Raw genomic sequence first — 13,808 nt, 5'->3', positions numbered from 1 at the left:
AGGGGGCAGTTGAAAAAAATCAATTAACAAATATAGTATACAGTAATAAATGGAACTTATCTAACTGGCATTTACACTGCCACCATTTACCCCACCCCAGAGTATACAGACCTCTGGATTTCAGAGTCCTAGACACTTGCTTGCATGGGCGCGCTTGAAGATCTGAAGCTGGACACAGCACTCTGTTGGTTCTGTTCAGCCAAGGAAACAAGCTACACAACCCCTCTGACGATTGGAATTGGCCCCACCAAATGTCAGCAGCTCTGGGTCCTGGTTCAATGGGACGATCATACTCTCAGTTCCTTCACTGCAGGCCCACCTCAGTAAGCTCTAGGCACAGCCAGAGTCTCTGCCCTGGCTCCAGTGAAGCCATCAATCACCTAGGGTTGCCAATTTTCTAATCGCACAAAAGCAAACACCCTGCCCCACCCATTCCCTGAGGCCCTGCCCCTGTCCCAAGACACCACCCTCTCACTCCATCCCCCTCCTTCTGTTGCTCGCTGTCCCCCACCCTCATACGCTTGCTCATTTTCATCAAGCTTGTGTAGAGGGTTAGGGTGTGGAAGGGGGTAAGGGCTCTGGATGGGAGTGCAGGCTCCAGGATGGGGCCAGAAATGAGGGATTCAGGGTGCGGGAGGGGGCTCCTGGTTGGGGCAGGGTGTTGGGATGTGGGAGAGGGTGAGGGCTCCAGCTGGGGATGAGGGCTCTGGCTGGGGGTGAGGGCTCTGGGGTTGGGCCAGGGATGAGGGGGGTTGGGGTGGACTGTGGCCAATGGGAGCTGCAGAGCCGGCACTTGGGGCAGGGGAAGCCCGTGAAGCCTGCCAGGCCGCCCCTGCACCTAGGAGCTGAGGGACATGTCATCACTTCTGGGGAGCTGTGCAGCGCCAGGTAGGCAGCCTGCCTTAGCCCCGCTGCACTGGCAACTGGACTTTTAGCAGCCCGGTCAGTGGTGCTGACTGGAGCCACCAGGGTCCCTTTTTGACCAGGTGTTCTGGATACCTGGCAACCCTACAACCACTTCTGAAGCTCTCTGCTCGATCAAAACCCCAGCAGGCTCCCCGCAGCAGCATCCGGCTTCCTAGCAGCAGTTAGCAACAGCTCCTGTTATGGACAGAGCTCCATACCAGCAACCTGGCTCTTCTCCCCCCAAAAATGGAGCCTACCGCCTCCTCTCCCTGCACTCCCTGGAAGAGGAAGTCTCTTGCTCTTTCCCCAAGGCATCATGGGAGTTCTGGTCTCTAAGGCTAGATTGCAGCACACAGGATCTTCCCAACTGGAACATTACCAAAAAAGTTCAGAGCGAGGCCCCTCTAGTAAAGGGCGCCTATAGATGCAAATCACAACCAGAATAAAGAAAGGTACAAGGCTGGATCACAGAAGTAAAACAGGGTTTCTTGCGTTTCAGAAATTCTTTCAACTGCCGGTAAGCATTTACCAGTGACCCCAGCTTGCTAATGCATCCAGCACTGTCTGTCTTCTGAAGAAAACCCCTTTCACTGCAATATGTGTATCTTTGCTTTTGAATGTGTAACACAGACTGAAGTGAAGCAAGTTTTAGTACCTAAACCTATCACCTGGTGAATGAAGAGCCTTTTCAGGATCTAAGCGCCCAGTAAGCTGCGTGGCCGTGCAGCAGCCTATTAAGGGAATCCAGTCCTGGTGGACCTGTCGTGGCCAGGGGACAGGCACCCCTCCCCCGGCCCCAACCTAGCCCGGCCCCCGACCTGCCACGGCTGGGGTACAGCACCCCTCCCCCAGCCTGAACACAGGCCGGTCCTGGACCTGCCGCGGCAGCGGTAGAGGCGCCCATCCCCTGTACCTGATGTGGCTGGGGGACAGAGGCCCTGGTCCCAACCCAGCCCAGCTCCCAACCTACCATGGCTGGGGGAGAGGTCCCTATCCCGCAGCCCCATCCTTGGAGCTGCCCCGGCAGGGAGAGGTGCCTCTCCCCTCCAGCCCAGGTGCTGCTGCAGGGAGAGCGAGCTGGGGGGAGTCCTCTCTCCCCGCCATAGCCCCGGGGCAGCCTGCACCCCAAAACCCTCATCCCTGGCCCCACCTCAGAGCCTGCACCCCGAGCTGCAGCCCTCACACCCCCACCACAACCCTCTGCCCCAGCCCTGAGCCCCTCATCCCCGGCCCCATCCCAGAGCCCACACCCCCAGCTGGAGCCCTCACACCCCTGCACCCCAACCCTCTACCCCAGCACTGAGCCCCCTCCCATACTCTGAACCCCTCAGCCCCACCCCCACCACATGAATTTTGTTAACAAAATTCATTCCGCACACGTGTGGGAAATTAGAGAGAACACCGTTCAGGATTGCCCCTTGTTTCTGAACTGTGTCTGGTAGCAAACAACAGAATAAATTGTACAAGACAACATTCTTTCCCCTTATCTTTAGGATCCTCATTTAGCAGTCCATTCTTATTCAGCAAAGCACCATTGACTTCAGTGGAGATTAGGCATGTGCCTGCATTTAAGCATGTGCTTAAACCTGCTTTGCTCAATCTATAAGCACATGCTCAAATGCTTTGCTGAAGGGAAGCCTATGGAAGTTTTGCCATAGTGTGTGTGCAGTATCAAAGTGGGTTTCATCATAGCCCTAGCACCTTTTTCCACCTGTGTGGCAGGCTGAAAGGGGCTGTGGCGCAGGTGTAGGTCCTGCTTAGGCATTGCTCCAGCACAGGAATGAGTCGGGCTCTGAGAAGGTCAATCTACATCCATGCTGAGTGAGTCAGGCATGTCCTTGTTTAATGGGGTGGATGTGATTTGCAGGGAACCTTGGCTTTCTAGGTCCTCCTAACTGTTTGTACTGGTAGAAGTCTCATTCTAGCTGTCCTGTGGGGCCCTGGCTAGTAAGACATAGGTTATAGGGTGGCTGATTAGATGAAATGTGGAATATTAGGGGGAAATGAACCAATAATTTTTGGGACTGTTATACCATTAAAATGTAATCTACTATGTATTTAACCCAGATGAGAGCCTGCTCTGTGTGTAGTGAACCACTGAGGCATTAACATACTTTCCAAGTATGGCTAGAACATGTTTCCAGACCAGTGTGTAATATTTAATCCCAGCCATCTCCATTGCTCCATGCTTTGCAGTTTTAAGCAAATGAGTAAGAAAGAAATGGTTACATGATGCTGTGTGACCACTGACACCAGTCCTGGGAAAGCCTGTTATTCCAGGCCTGCGACTGCCACACAGCTCCCCGCCGTCCTGGCCTGCAGGTAGCCTGGCCCACTGTGGGGCACTACACAGCTCTGCCAAATGCACATCAACCCCCAAGGAGTTCAATGGCGCTGTGCTGATTTACACCAACTGAGGATCTGGCCCTAGGGGTGGACTTACTAGGGGCTGACTGCTAAGGGAAAGAACACGACTTGCCTGGGCTGGTGTTTGAGCACCTGAGGTGGAATTTATTTATTAAAGAAACTGAAGATCAACTGCTTTTTTAGGTCCAAAAGTCAGGTCAAGTGCCCTGTGTGCACTACAAGAAGAATCTTGTTTGAACAGCCTTGTGAAACACAGTGGTAGCCCAGCTATGCTATAACTTAAAAAAATCCAACCTGTTATTGCCTCCATGGATGGAGGGGGAAAAAGTGTGTATAATCATGTATAAAAGTGTCATGTTATCCATGTATAACCATGTATAAAATTGTTATCATCAAGAGAAAGTGGTTTGCCAGAGAGAGAGGCAGGCATTTGCAACCTGCCCTACCCCTCAACAGACCTTGCTGCTGATGTCAGCAAGGTGCAACCACCTCCCTGCAAGGAAGACAGGGCTGATCTACCCATCCCTGCTAGCAGAGTGCAGTGATGGCTGACTATTAGCAAGGAGTAGGGTTAACCCTCTCCCTGACAGTAGCTGTGTCCCTTTCACAGTAATTAATTTGGTCCAGAGTATGAAACACCATTGATACCAATGGATTTTTACCAGGAATTAATTTGGCCCAGCATCTTCAGTCTCTTTTGCTTTCCTCCTCTCCCCCCAGCACTGTCCTATAAATACTTTTTCTTAGCTGCCTTTGGTTGGTTCATGGTGACTACAGCTAGCCATTGAGGCTAAGTGATCTCCAATGCAGTTAATCTCCAATTCCTGTTGCTTATGATAGTGGCTTGACAGCAATTCTCGCTGCTGCCAGCAAAGTCAGCTAAAAGATATTCTTTGTGGGTCTGGTCTATTTGCTCAGGCAAAGGGAATCAGGGAGCCATCCAAGATCCCACGATTCTGGATACACCACAGTAAGGCCAATACTAGCTGTGCAGTCCCCAGGCTGTGCTTTCTCTCCCCTTTTAGTCCCTCAGTCTGAAGGGGAAGTTGGTCCCCACAGAGCCCCTGGAACTTGGGTGGCAGAGAATTCTCCCTCCTGACCCTTCTCTGGAGTAGCATCGCCCCAATGGAGGTGGCAAGATTTTGTCCTGGGTCAAATACACAAACACTCACAAAGACATCAGCTAGTGAAGTTGCAATTTAAAGCAGCTCTGTATAGGAAGCAGGCCAAGTTTGAGCTGGATGTTTAATGCCAGCTAAATTAGGCACATGTTTTTATAAAAGACTCTCTGTATCAGATTTCCTTATTTTAAAATCTGAAAAATGGAGCCACATCACCTAAGAAGTATTTTACAAATCACGCGGTGTTCTGGATAATTTTGTCTGTGAGTCATCACTGCTGCAAACCCTTCACAAGTGTTTCCTTTTGGAATTCTCCAACCATATTTGACGGTGTTGTAGAACCCTTCTAAGGGCTCTTTGCTACTCTTGTTAACTACACAGCTATCTCGCTGCTCAGATTTTTAATCTGCTGCATCATTTCTCTCTCAATTTTTTATTTATTATAAGTCTGAAATGTTTATCGCTCATTTGGCTTTTGAATATTTGTGAGGTCTCTTTATCTCTCAGATATTTAATAACCATATTTGGGAAGCTTTCAGAGCCCAAAAAGAAAAACTGGTTTGTGAGAGAAACTCTGAGAGTTCAGAGTGCATGATAAATATTGGAGAACATTGAAAAACATAGTGGAATGAAAGCTTGCATGTTATGCAAAGCTATAAACAAGAAAAGGGCCATGAATGCTTGGATGACTTGCGAACACACATGCTTTCCCATTGTAGATGTAAGGAAGTTAGAGCCCAGTTATTTATCTTTGCAAACAGCATCTGATGTGAAGAATGGCCTCTCGGAAGAGATGTGCTGTGATGACTGGATTACCCTTTCATCCTTAGAGCTGATCTCTCCAGAACAGCTCATAGGTACAGGATGGGGCACTGCTGTTGACTATACCCATTCTGTGGATAGAGGGTGTCTATTACACATCTTCTATAAATCTGCCCTGGTCTTAGGAACAGGCCAGTTTCACTCTTGGCAGGTTCACCATTACATGTCACTTCCTGTCATGTATTTAGACATACTCAGAACATTTTCAGTGCAATGTAATTTCACCAAGAACTACAGGTTTCAGCAATGTGTTCAGGTCCAAGGCTGTCTGGTTACAAAGTGAGAGGGGGAGTTTCTCACACTCAGTATCCACTTGGTTAGGGCTCTAACCCAGGATCGAGTCTCTGCACTGCTTGGTTCAGAGTGATCTAGGATGGAAAAAACAGCTCTGAATTTGGCCTGTGTCACCCATAGTGCAAACCAGTGCCTTAACCACCCAGCTACAGAGTTCAAGAGTCCTTCTCTTGGTCCAGACGTGGTCCAAGCCATGGAATGGGGTTTTGTGGATGGGTGAGATGGTCAGGTCAAGGGACTGTTACCTGTGGGCCATTCTCATTGGCAGATAGAAAGGAAGTTAGATGGATACTGTGTATTTTGCTCTTGATTTTCATATAGAGTCTGTTGCTGGGTTCCCAGGTTTATGACTGTATATCCTTTCCCCAAAACTGACTTAGAATCATAGAGGATCAGGGTTGGAAGAGACCTCAGGAGGTCATCAAGTCCAACCCCCTGCTCAAAGCAGGACCAACCCCAACTAAATCATCCCAGCCAGGGCTTTGTCAAGCCGAGCCTTAAAAATCTCTAAGGATGGAGATTCCACCACCTCCCGAGGTAACCCATTCCAGTGCTTCACTACCCTCCTAGTGAAATAGTTTTTCCCAATATCCAACCTAGACCTCCCCCACTGCAACTTGAGACCTTTGTGCTCCTTGTTCTGTCATCTGCCACCACTGAGAACAGCCAAGCTCCATCTTCTTTGGAACTCCCCTTCAGGTAGTTGAAGGCTGCTCTCAAATTCCCCCTCACTCTTCTCTTCTGCAGACTAAATAAATAAAGTTCCCTCAGCTTCTCCTCATAAGTCATGTGTCCCAGCACCCTAATCATTTTTGTTGCCCTCTGCTGGACTCTCTCCAATTTGTCCACATTCTTTCTGTAGTGGGGGACCCAAAATTGGACACAATACTCCAGATGTGGCCTCATCAGTACCAACTAGAGGGGAATAATCACTTCCCTTAATCTCCTGGCAAAGCTCCTACTAATGCAGCCCAGTGTGCCGTTAGCCTTCTTGGCAACAAGGGCACACTGTTGACTCATATCCAGCTTCTTGTCCACTGTAATTCCCAGGTCCTTTTCTGCAGAACTGCCGCTTAGCCAGTTGGTCCCCAGTTTATAAGCAGTGCATGGGATTCTTCCATCCTAAGTGCAGGACCCTGCACTTGTCCTTGTTGAACCTCATCAGATTTCTTTTAGCCCAATCCTCCAATTTATCTAGGTCACTCTGGACCCTATTCCTACCCCCCAGCCTATCTACCTCTCCCCCCAGCTTAGTGTCATCTGCGAACTTGCTGAGGGTGCAATCCATCCCATCATCCAGATCATTGATGAAGATGTTGAACAAAACTGGCCCCAAGACCAACCCCTGGGGCCCTCCTCTTGATACCAGCTGCCAACTTTCTTGTTTGTGCATAGTCTGAGTGCTTGTGAGTGGGGAAGCTCTGCCTGCTAAGGGCACTCCAGGTTGGTGTATTTTGTTTACCCAGGTTTCCAGGTGAGGGGCTCAAAACAGTTTAGTTATTTGTCAAGAGGGACCCAAGATATATTGAACCCAACCTTGTTTGCTGCCATTAATCACCTGGCAGAAGGGTTGCATTGTGTTCTGCACCTTTAACGCTCTAAGGCCTGTATGTCTAGAGACGGGCAGCCATTTTGTGCTCAGTTCTGTGCAGACTATTACAGAGGAGACACACTCGGTGCACTCTTTGATGGAGACTTTACTTCTGTTCTTCGTTGTGGTGCTGTTCTCTTAACCTAAAATGACTGCACTAAATGACTGACATTTAGAAGTGTGCTCCTCGTGAATGGAAAAATGGAAGTTCTTCTTTTTAAAACAATCCCTCAACAAACTCATGTGCACAAGCAAAGAGGAGAAACTGAAATCCCTGTCCAAATAGTAGGAAGTCAGAGGCATTATGTAATGTCAAAACCCAAGTGCATGTGGAATCTTTGTTCCTGTTTTTGTTTATGCTAGTGTAAATCAGGAGGAATATCTATGAATTCAGTTTTCAGAGTAACAGCCGTGTTAGTCTGTATTCGCAAAAAGAAAAGGAGTCCTTGTGGCACCTTAGAGACTAATCAATTTATTTGAGCATGAGCTCACTTCATCAGATGCATACCGTGGAAACTGCAGCAGACTTTATATATACACAGAGAATATGAAACAATACCTCCTCTCACCATGTTGAACATGTGTAGTGAGAGCAAAATCAGACTGTGTGTGTGTGTGTGTGCATATGCAAACTGCATGGAAGATCCATGCAAAACCAACAGATACATTGGAGGATACAGTATTGCCATCCCCAAGAGTTCAGGAATCATGAGTTAGGCTCCTCAAAATTGAGATTTAAAAAAACAAAAACATTTGGGGTTCTTTTTATTTACTGTCTGTTTTTTTGTGCCTTTGACATGTACTCAAGCTTTTCTCAGCAACCATGAGCAAAGCTGAGATTCTCATGTATTCACATGATTCCAGGAGCTGGGGCTTTAAGAAACACGCCAGATATGGCAAGACTGAGTGATAACATCATGACAGTTGACAACAGTGAGAAACTCCCCCACGCCCGACAAATCAGCATAGTCCTATGAGAGGGGATCTATCTACCTTGCATGGAGGAGGAGGGGTTACTGTGTTCCCTTATGGGGAGGAACAATAGACTCCTTCAGGAAGAGTCAAGTAGGAACTGTCAGGTTTGGAGAGGAGTGCTGATGGTCTGGGTCTCCTGAGGGAAATAGGCCATTAAAAGGAAGTGTTTAGGGAGGACAGGAGGAGCTCTTGGCTGGAGGGAGGAATAGGCCCTGCCCAGACTCAGAGGTTCTTTACCTAAAGGGCCTTGGGTCCACTGTATTGAACTGTGGACATCTCACCCTGATTGTCCTCTAACAATAGTTTAACTTCATTGATTCTAGCAGAGCGACATGGAAAATCAGCATTGTGGCCCACCCAAAGCAGCAGAGAAATCGTGTCAGGCCCCCCCAAAATCACAAGATTGGATTGCTGGTGTGGACAAGACAACACATTTCTATAACCATGTTAAATGTCTGTTTTATAGCCTCAGGCAAATTGGCCATAGCTTAGAATAGCCGACCCAGTTATAGTACCGTATTGTCCCATCCATGCAGACGCAGCAATAGACACGTGGACACCCCCAAACTATGATAGAGCACAATTCTACCTACAGGCACCCTACACATTTAAGTGTGCTTGTTGTTTATCCTCATCTGTTGTCCTAAATGTTTCCCCAGCAGCTGTCTATGCCACATGGGATCATGGAGGACAGGTGAAAGGAGAGTATGGATTTTTACTGTACTAACATCTTGTTTCTGTGCAAATGTCCTTAGTAGTAAAGAACCAGGAGAGGAGGAAAATAAAAGGTGAGAGAGTCTGCTCAGGGGAAAGAACCAGGAAAGGCTTATGGGGTATGGTGACTTGGTGCAGTAGTGTCTGATCTGGTGACTAGATGAGGGCATCTTAATATTAATCAGAGTGCAAATAATGAACATAAGGGAGTAATGGGTTCGAATCCATCTTTGGTCCATGATTGAGAGCTGGTCCATGGTTAGAGCCGTGAGACCAGAAGATGATTTTGGGATTGGGAGGAAGGAAGAGGAGGTCAGAGAGGAGGATGTTGCAATTGGCTATGCAAGAGATGGCCCAAGTGTGTGGTTTAGCATCAGGGCTATATTGGACAGGATGGATTGTCAAGTGACAGTTCTAGTAGAAGTGGGTCCCCATCAGAGCCGACACCCTTCGCAGGTAGTCTAATAATGAGACCAACAACAGAATAGACAAAGGGACTGACCAGCACTCAATAGTGGGTTGAGTCACTGGTGTGGCAATATGAGGATGGCTGATATTAAGCAAGCCACTTGCTGTCACATTGAATAGCTTTCCCAACTTAATAAACCATTACACATAGGAATTGCCATACCAGATACAACTAAGTGTCCACTTATGTCACTCTCCTGCCGCTGGCAGTGGTCATTACCCAATACCCTAGAATAGTGGGGTGCTTGACTCATACCCCCAGATTGAAAAACCTTGATCTTTGAGGCCATTCAGGATCCAGATCCAGATTGTACATGTTCAGCCATGTCTAGCTCAGAAGAAGGAAAACCTCATAACGCCCAAGTACACATGGAAAAGAAGGTTGTTTACTCTTGTAACTCTTGTAGCTCTCACAGCTGCAGATATTATTTATGTTCATAACGTTTTCTAGTCCTTTTTGAAAATCCAGCCCAGCTATTTCCCTCAAGTACCTCTTGTGGTAATAAATTTTTTGGCCTGACTTTATCTTGCCTTTTTCCCTCCTAAAAGGCTGTCCATGTGTTACATTTATTGCCATTTTATAGCATGATGCAACATAAATCAGGACAAATTAATCTAGTTTGAAAATTCATTTATTCATTACTTCATTTGCTGTTCCAAAATCAGTGAGGTCTCCTTCTTGCTTGCCTCCTTTCCAGCTAAGTAATCCTCTAGTTTTGTTAGTAACCTCTCAGCATGTGTTTGCCATTCTACTGGCCCCTCCAGCATTAATTTGACTAACTCCTCTAACCTTCTAAAAATGCCTATGATTATCTAAATAGACATTGGTTAGCAAGGCAGGTTTCATGGGTGGACTCTTTGAGAGCTGACTGGATTTCTCCATTGCTCATCTAGAGATGGTACTGTGAATGTCACCTCCAGGGACAGCATAGATGAGTTGTATCTAACAGTTTGCATCTAGCCAATCCAAGAGAAAATTTGTAATTCTTGTCATAATAGGCCTGATTCTCCATTGCTCTCTTCCTGGGCTTGGAGCAGCCGTTAAGTCACATTTGTGCTCCTCTAATTCTGGAGTCAGGCAGGGGCCAATCTGGCTGTCAGAGTAAATCAGAGCAGCCTCTGGGCTGACCTAATCTACATTCTATTTCCCAGGCTCCCTATGAACACCAAGAAGATGGAGTAGCTGTAGTGCAGTGCACTCTGGCTGTGTCACTGATCTGCTGGAAGCCCTTATGCTAAGTTTATGCTAGCTGGAGAATATCCCCATGTACAGGGGATATTCTCAAGAGGCTGTTTCCATCCACTTCGATGCCCCTTTATGTGTCAGAGTAGCATAAAAGTTCCTTAGTGTAACTGAAAATCATACCCAGTGTAGTCGTGTCAGCTGTTATTATTACTTGCAGTTTCTGGTATAAGACAGGTTGTGGAGAGGCAAGGAAACACATGAGATTCAAAAACTTTGTCTTAGTGATTACAATCAATATCTTACTGGGGCTTTTCATGTGTTCTGTAGAAAGACTTTGAAATTACACACAGTTTGTACAAGTATGAAGGGCAAGAATGGCCTCTATAACACAAGGCTTTTTTCCTTTCTGTAGTTCTGAACAATACGCACCCATAATATTTCCCCCTGCAAAATGTACTTTCCAGTCTAAATGACTGATTTCAGATTAAGGAAAACAACAAAGAACAAATATAAAGTCTCTAGGGGACAGTGGAGAGTGGGGAGAGAGAGACAAACAGAGGCCCAGATCCTGGCAGATATTTAGGCACCTAACTCTTATTGATTCCAGTGGAAGTTAGGAGCCTAAATACCTTGGAGGAGCTTGGCCTCAGTTACTTGCTTTGTGCATGTGACCTGAAACATATAATGGCAGCTCTATCACAGGATGGAGACTCCTATGCATTTGAAGTTACAGTACAGAGAACACATCCCATGACCCATTCTGTCCGTTCCGTAGCTTCATACACCACATTTGCTAAGGCTTTTCTTATCAGTGTTTCTCAACCTTTTCCATACAACCCCATGTTGCAACACAACAAAGTTTGTCCCCTGCTATCTAGCCATTAAAGAAATGAAGACTGGTTGCAACCCACTGAAATCTATTTGTGACCCTCCAGGCTGAGATACAATTACCAGCACCTATAACCAGATATGTAATGGTTATAAGTCATTGCAAAGTAGATCTTGCTTTTCCTGCAAGAGTGCATTGCCTCTGCTTTTCCTCTCTGGGTTTTGATATGTGGTCAGCATTCTTTCTGTATGTGCATGACACGACTGAATCATACCAGCTGTGTTTTTCTCTGCCCAGCATGCTGTGATTTAATTTGTAGGCAATGCTGTCATTGCACTGGATCAGACAGATTCTGCTCTGGCAATGATACATTTGCCTGCTGTTGCCCCTGCACTCGAGAGAAGAACTTGTTTTACGACATTGTTCTGAATTTTTTTTCTCATTTCCATCTGTTTGTCATTCCATAGCTTCTTGAATAACTGAAGGGCTGCTATTGCTTTTGAGATGCGTTTTTTCTTTTCTTTAATGGCCCCCTTTGCCAGGCAGTGCAGCCTGAAATTATGGTAAGTGAAATTGACAACTTATTCCAGCTGTTCTGTTCAAGCAGTGGCTCTTCAGCATATTTCCCCTTGTGCTGTTGGCACTGGTTTTTCTATTATTCTCCTTGGCAAAGAGTCTGAAGCCCATTTTCAGAGAGACTGCTTGAAGTTAAGGGACCTTTTCTCCTCTTGAAGCATGAGAATCAGAGAATTGTTAGCGTTACAGAGATAGGTGAGTATTGAATAGTGGTGTAGAAGGAGGATAATTGCTATAAAATCAAAGTTGAGAGACCTGTCCTGGTCTGAGTTTTGCATTCTTCCCCCATCCCTCTTCAGACTGAAAATATTACCATAGTTGTTAGCCATGAAAACTTATATTCATCTTGGAGTCAAGACATGTGGCTGGATTTAAAGCGCCAGTTTCCTTTACAAATATTAATAATGTTTGCTAGCTGAGATAAGGTATCCAGGATTATGCTTCAGGGCTTAAAATGATTGCCACAGGTAGAAATGTTGTCAGGTAGAAATGTTGTCCTCCATGCACAGCACTGTAGAATTAATCAGGTACCTTAATGAGAAGTGGGGGCAGCGATGGGAGTGAGAGATGCTTGCCTTCCTTTTCAATATCCGGTATAGGATGTTGCTGGAGGCAGAAGAATATACTTGGTGCAGCAATGGTCTGATACACTATGGGATTTTCACAAGAAATTTTTTGGTGGCTGCATAGTGTGGCCACCAACTATTGCAGGTGGCCACACTGACAGTTTTCCCTAAAATACTCAATTAACTTTAGGAAAAACAAAATAAATAGGCATATATACATGTCCAAATCATTGTAATTTATTTATGTAGGGTTTTTTCGCAAACTCAATAATAAAAATAATGTACAGTTTTCTCTGTTCTTTACTGGACCTAAACAGAATAGAAACAAATGTTTTGCATGTTTTTGTCCCTTTTTGTTGTTGTTTCGTTTGGGGTTTTTTTTGTTTGCTTATTTTTTTAAGACTTGCTAGCTAGTAAGTCTGTTTCTGTGAAAAGTGATATTTGCATTTTGTTAATATCACTTTTCACAGTAGCAGACTTGCTAGCTAGCTGGGAGGCAGTGAAAAGTGATATTAACAAACGTACAAATATCATTTTTCACAACAGACTTACTCTACACAACAGACTTTTCACAACAGCCCAGACAAGCTGGGGGACAACTAAGCCCTGATGGGGAGGTGGGTAGGGAGATAGCTGGGTGATGAGGGGGAGTGAGTCTGGGGACCAGAGCCCTGCAGCTGCACAGCCAGGGACTGGGGCTGGAGGATGCAGTGGGGGCCAGGGGCAATGTGTGGGGCGGGGAGGTGACCTTGGGGCCGTCAGTCGCTGCTGCATGGCTGGGGGGGCCAGAGCTGGATCAAGGGACCCCCACGGCTGGAGTTCGAAACCCTGTGGCTGGGGGTCAGAGCCCACTGTTGCACAGCTGGAGCCCAAGGCTAGAGGAAGCAGCAGGTGGAAGTGGGGTGAGCCTGGGGCCAGGGCCAGGGAGAGGGCTCAAAGTCCGTGGCCAAGGGATGGAGTCTGCTGCCCCCCACCTCAGGTCTGAAGCCCAAGCCCCACTGCCTGCCTGCTTCTTCAGCATTTGTGGCTCCAGAGGGGGACAGGGCCCAACCCCTGCTGGCAGCCCTGGTTTGCCTCCTCCTCCCCTCCTTCCCCCATCATCACCCAGGAGGCTCTGGCCGCACGAAAAGCGCCTGGTGGCCGCATTTGAGAAATGCTGCATCCTCAATCTTTTTCATGCTGGGACCTCCCCACCTCCAAGACTACTTCTCATCCAGCCAAGAGTGAGCTGGGGTACCCCTGCTGTATAGCAATCTCTGGAGGGCAACCCCATGACAGCAGTGTGTGACCTCCACAAGTTGAGAACCTCTACATTATGGCAAATGCTGTCCCAAATGGAAGTGTCATAAGATTAATTGTCTAATTGCTGCAGTCTCATCCTGAGCATGCTGCC

At 46.9% G+C, this 13,808-nt stretch overlaps 1 protein-coding gene across 1 annotated transcript in view; it reads left to right on the top strand.

The window, feature by feature from the left end:
• The window catches only part of SORBS1 (sorbin and SH3 domain containing 1), a 174,348-nt gene that overhangs the window by 27,023 nt on the left and 133,517 nt on the right, over positions 1-13,808 (top strand). The window lies entirely within an intron of this gene.

The sequence above is a fragment of the Eretmochelys imbricata genome, chromosome 7 (assembly GCF_965152235.1).
Source record: "Eretmochelys imbricata isolate rEreImb1 chromosome 7, rEreImb1.hap1, whole genome shotgun sequence".
NCBI lineage: Eukaryota > Metazoa > Chordata > Testudines > Cheloniidae > Eretmochelys > Eretmochelys imbricata.
Note: the sequence above shows the minus strand (reverse complement) of the source record. Positions and strands in the feature narration are given on the sequence as shown.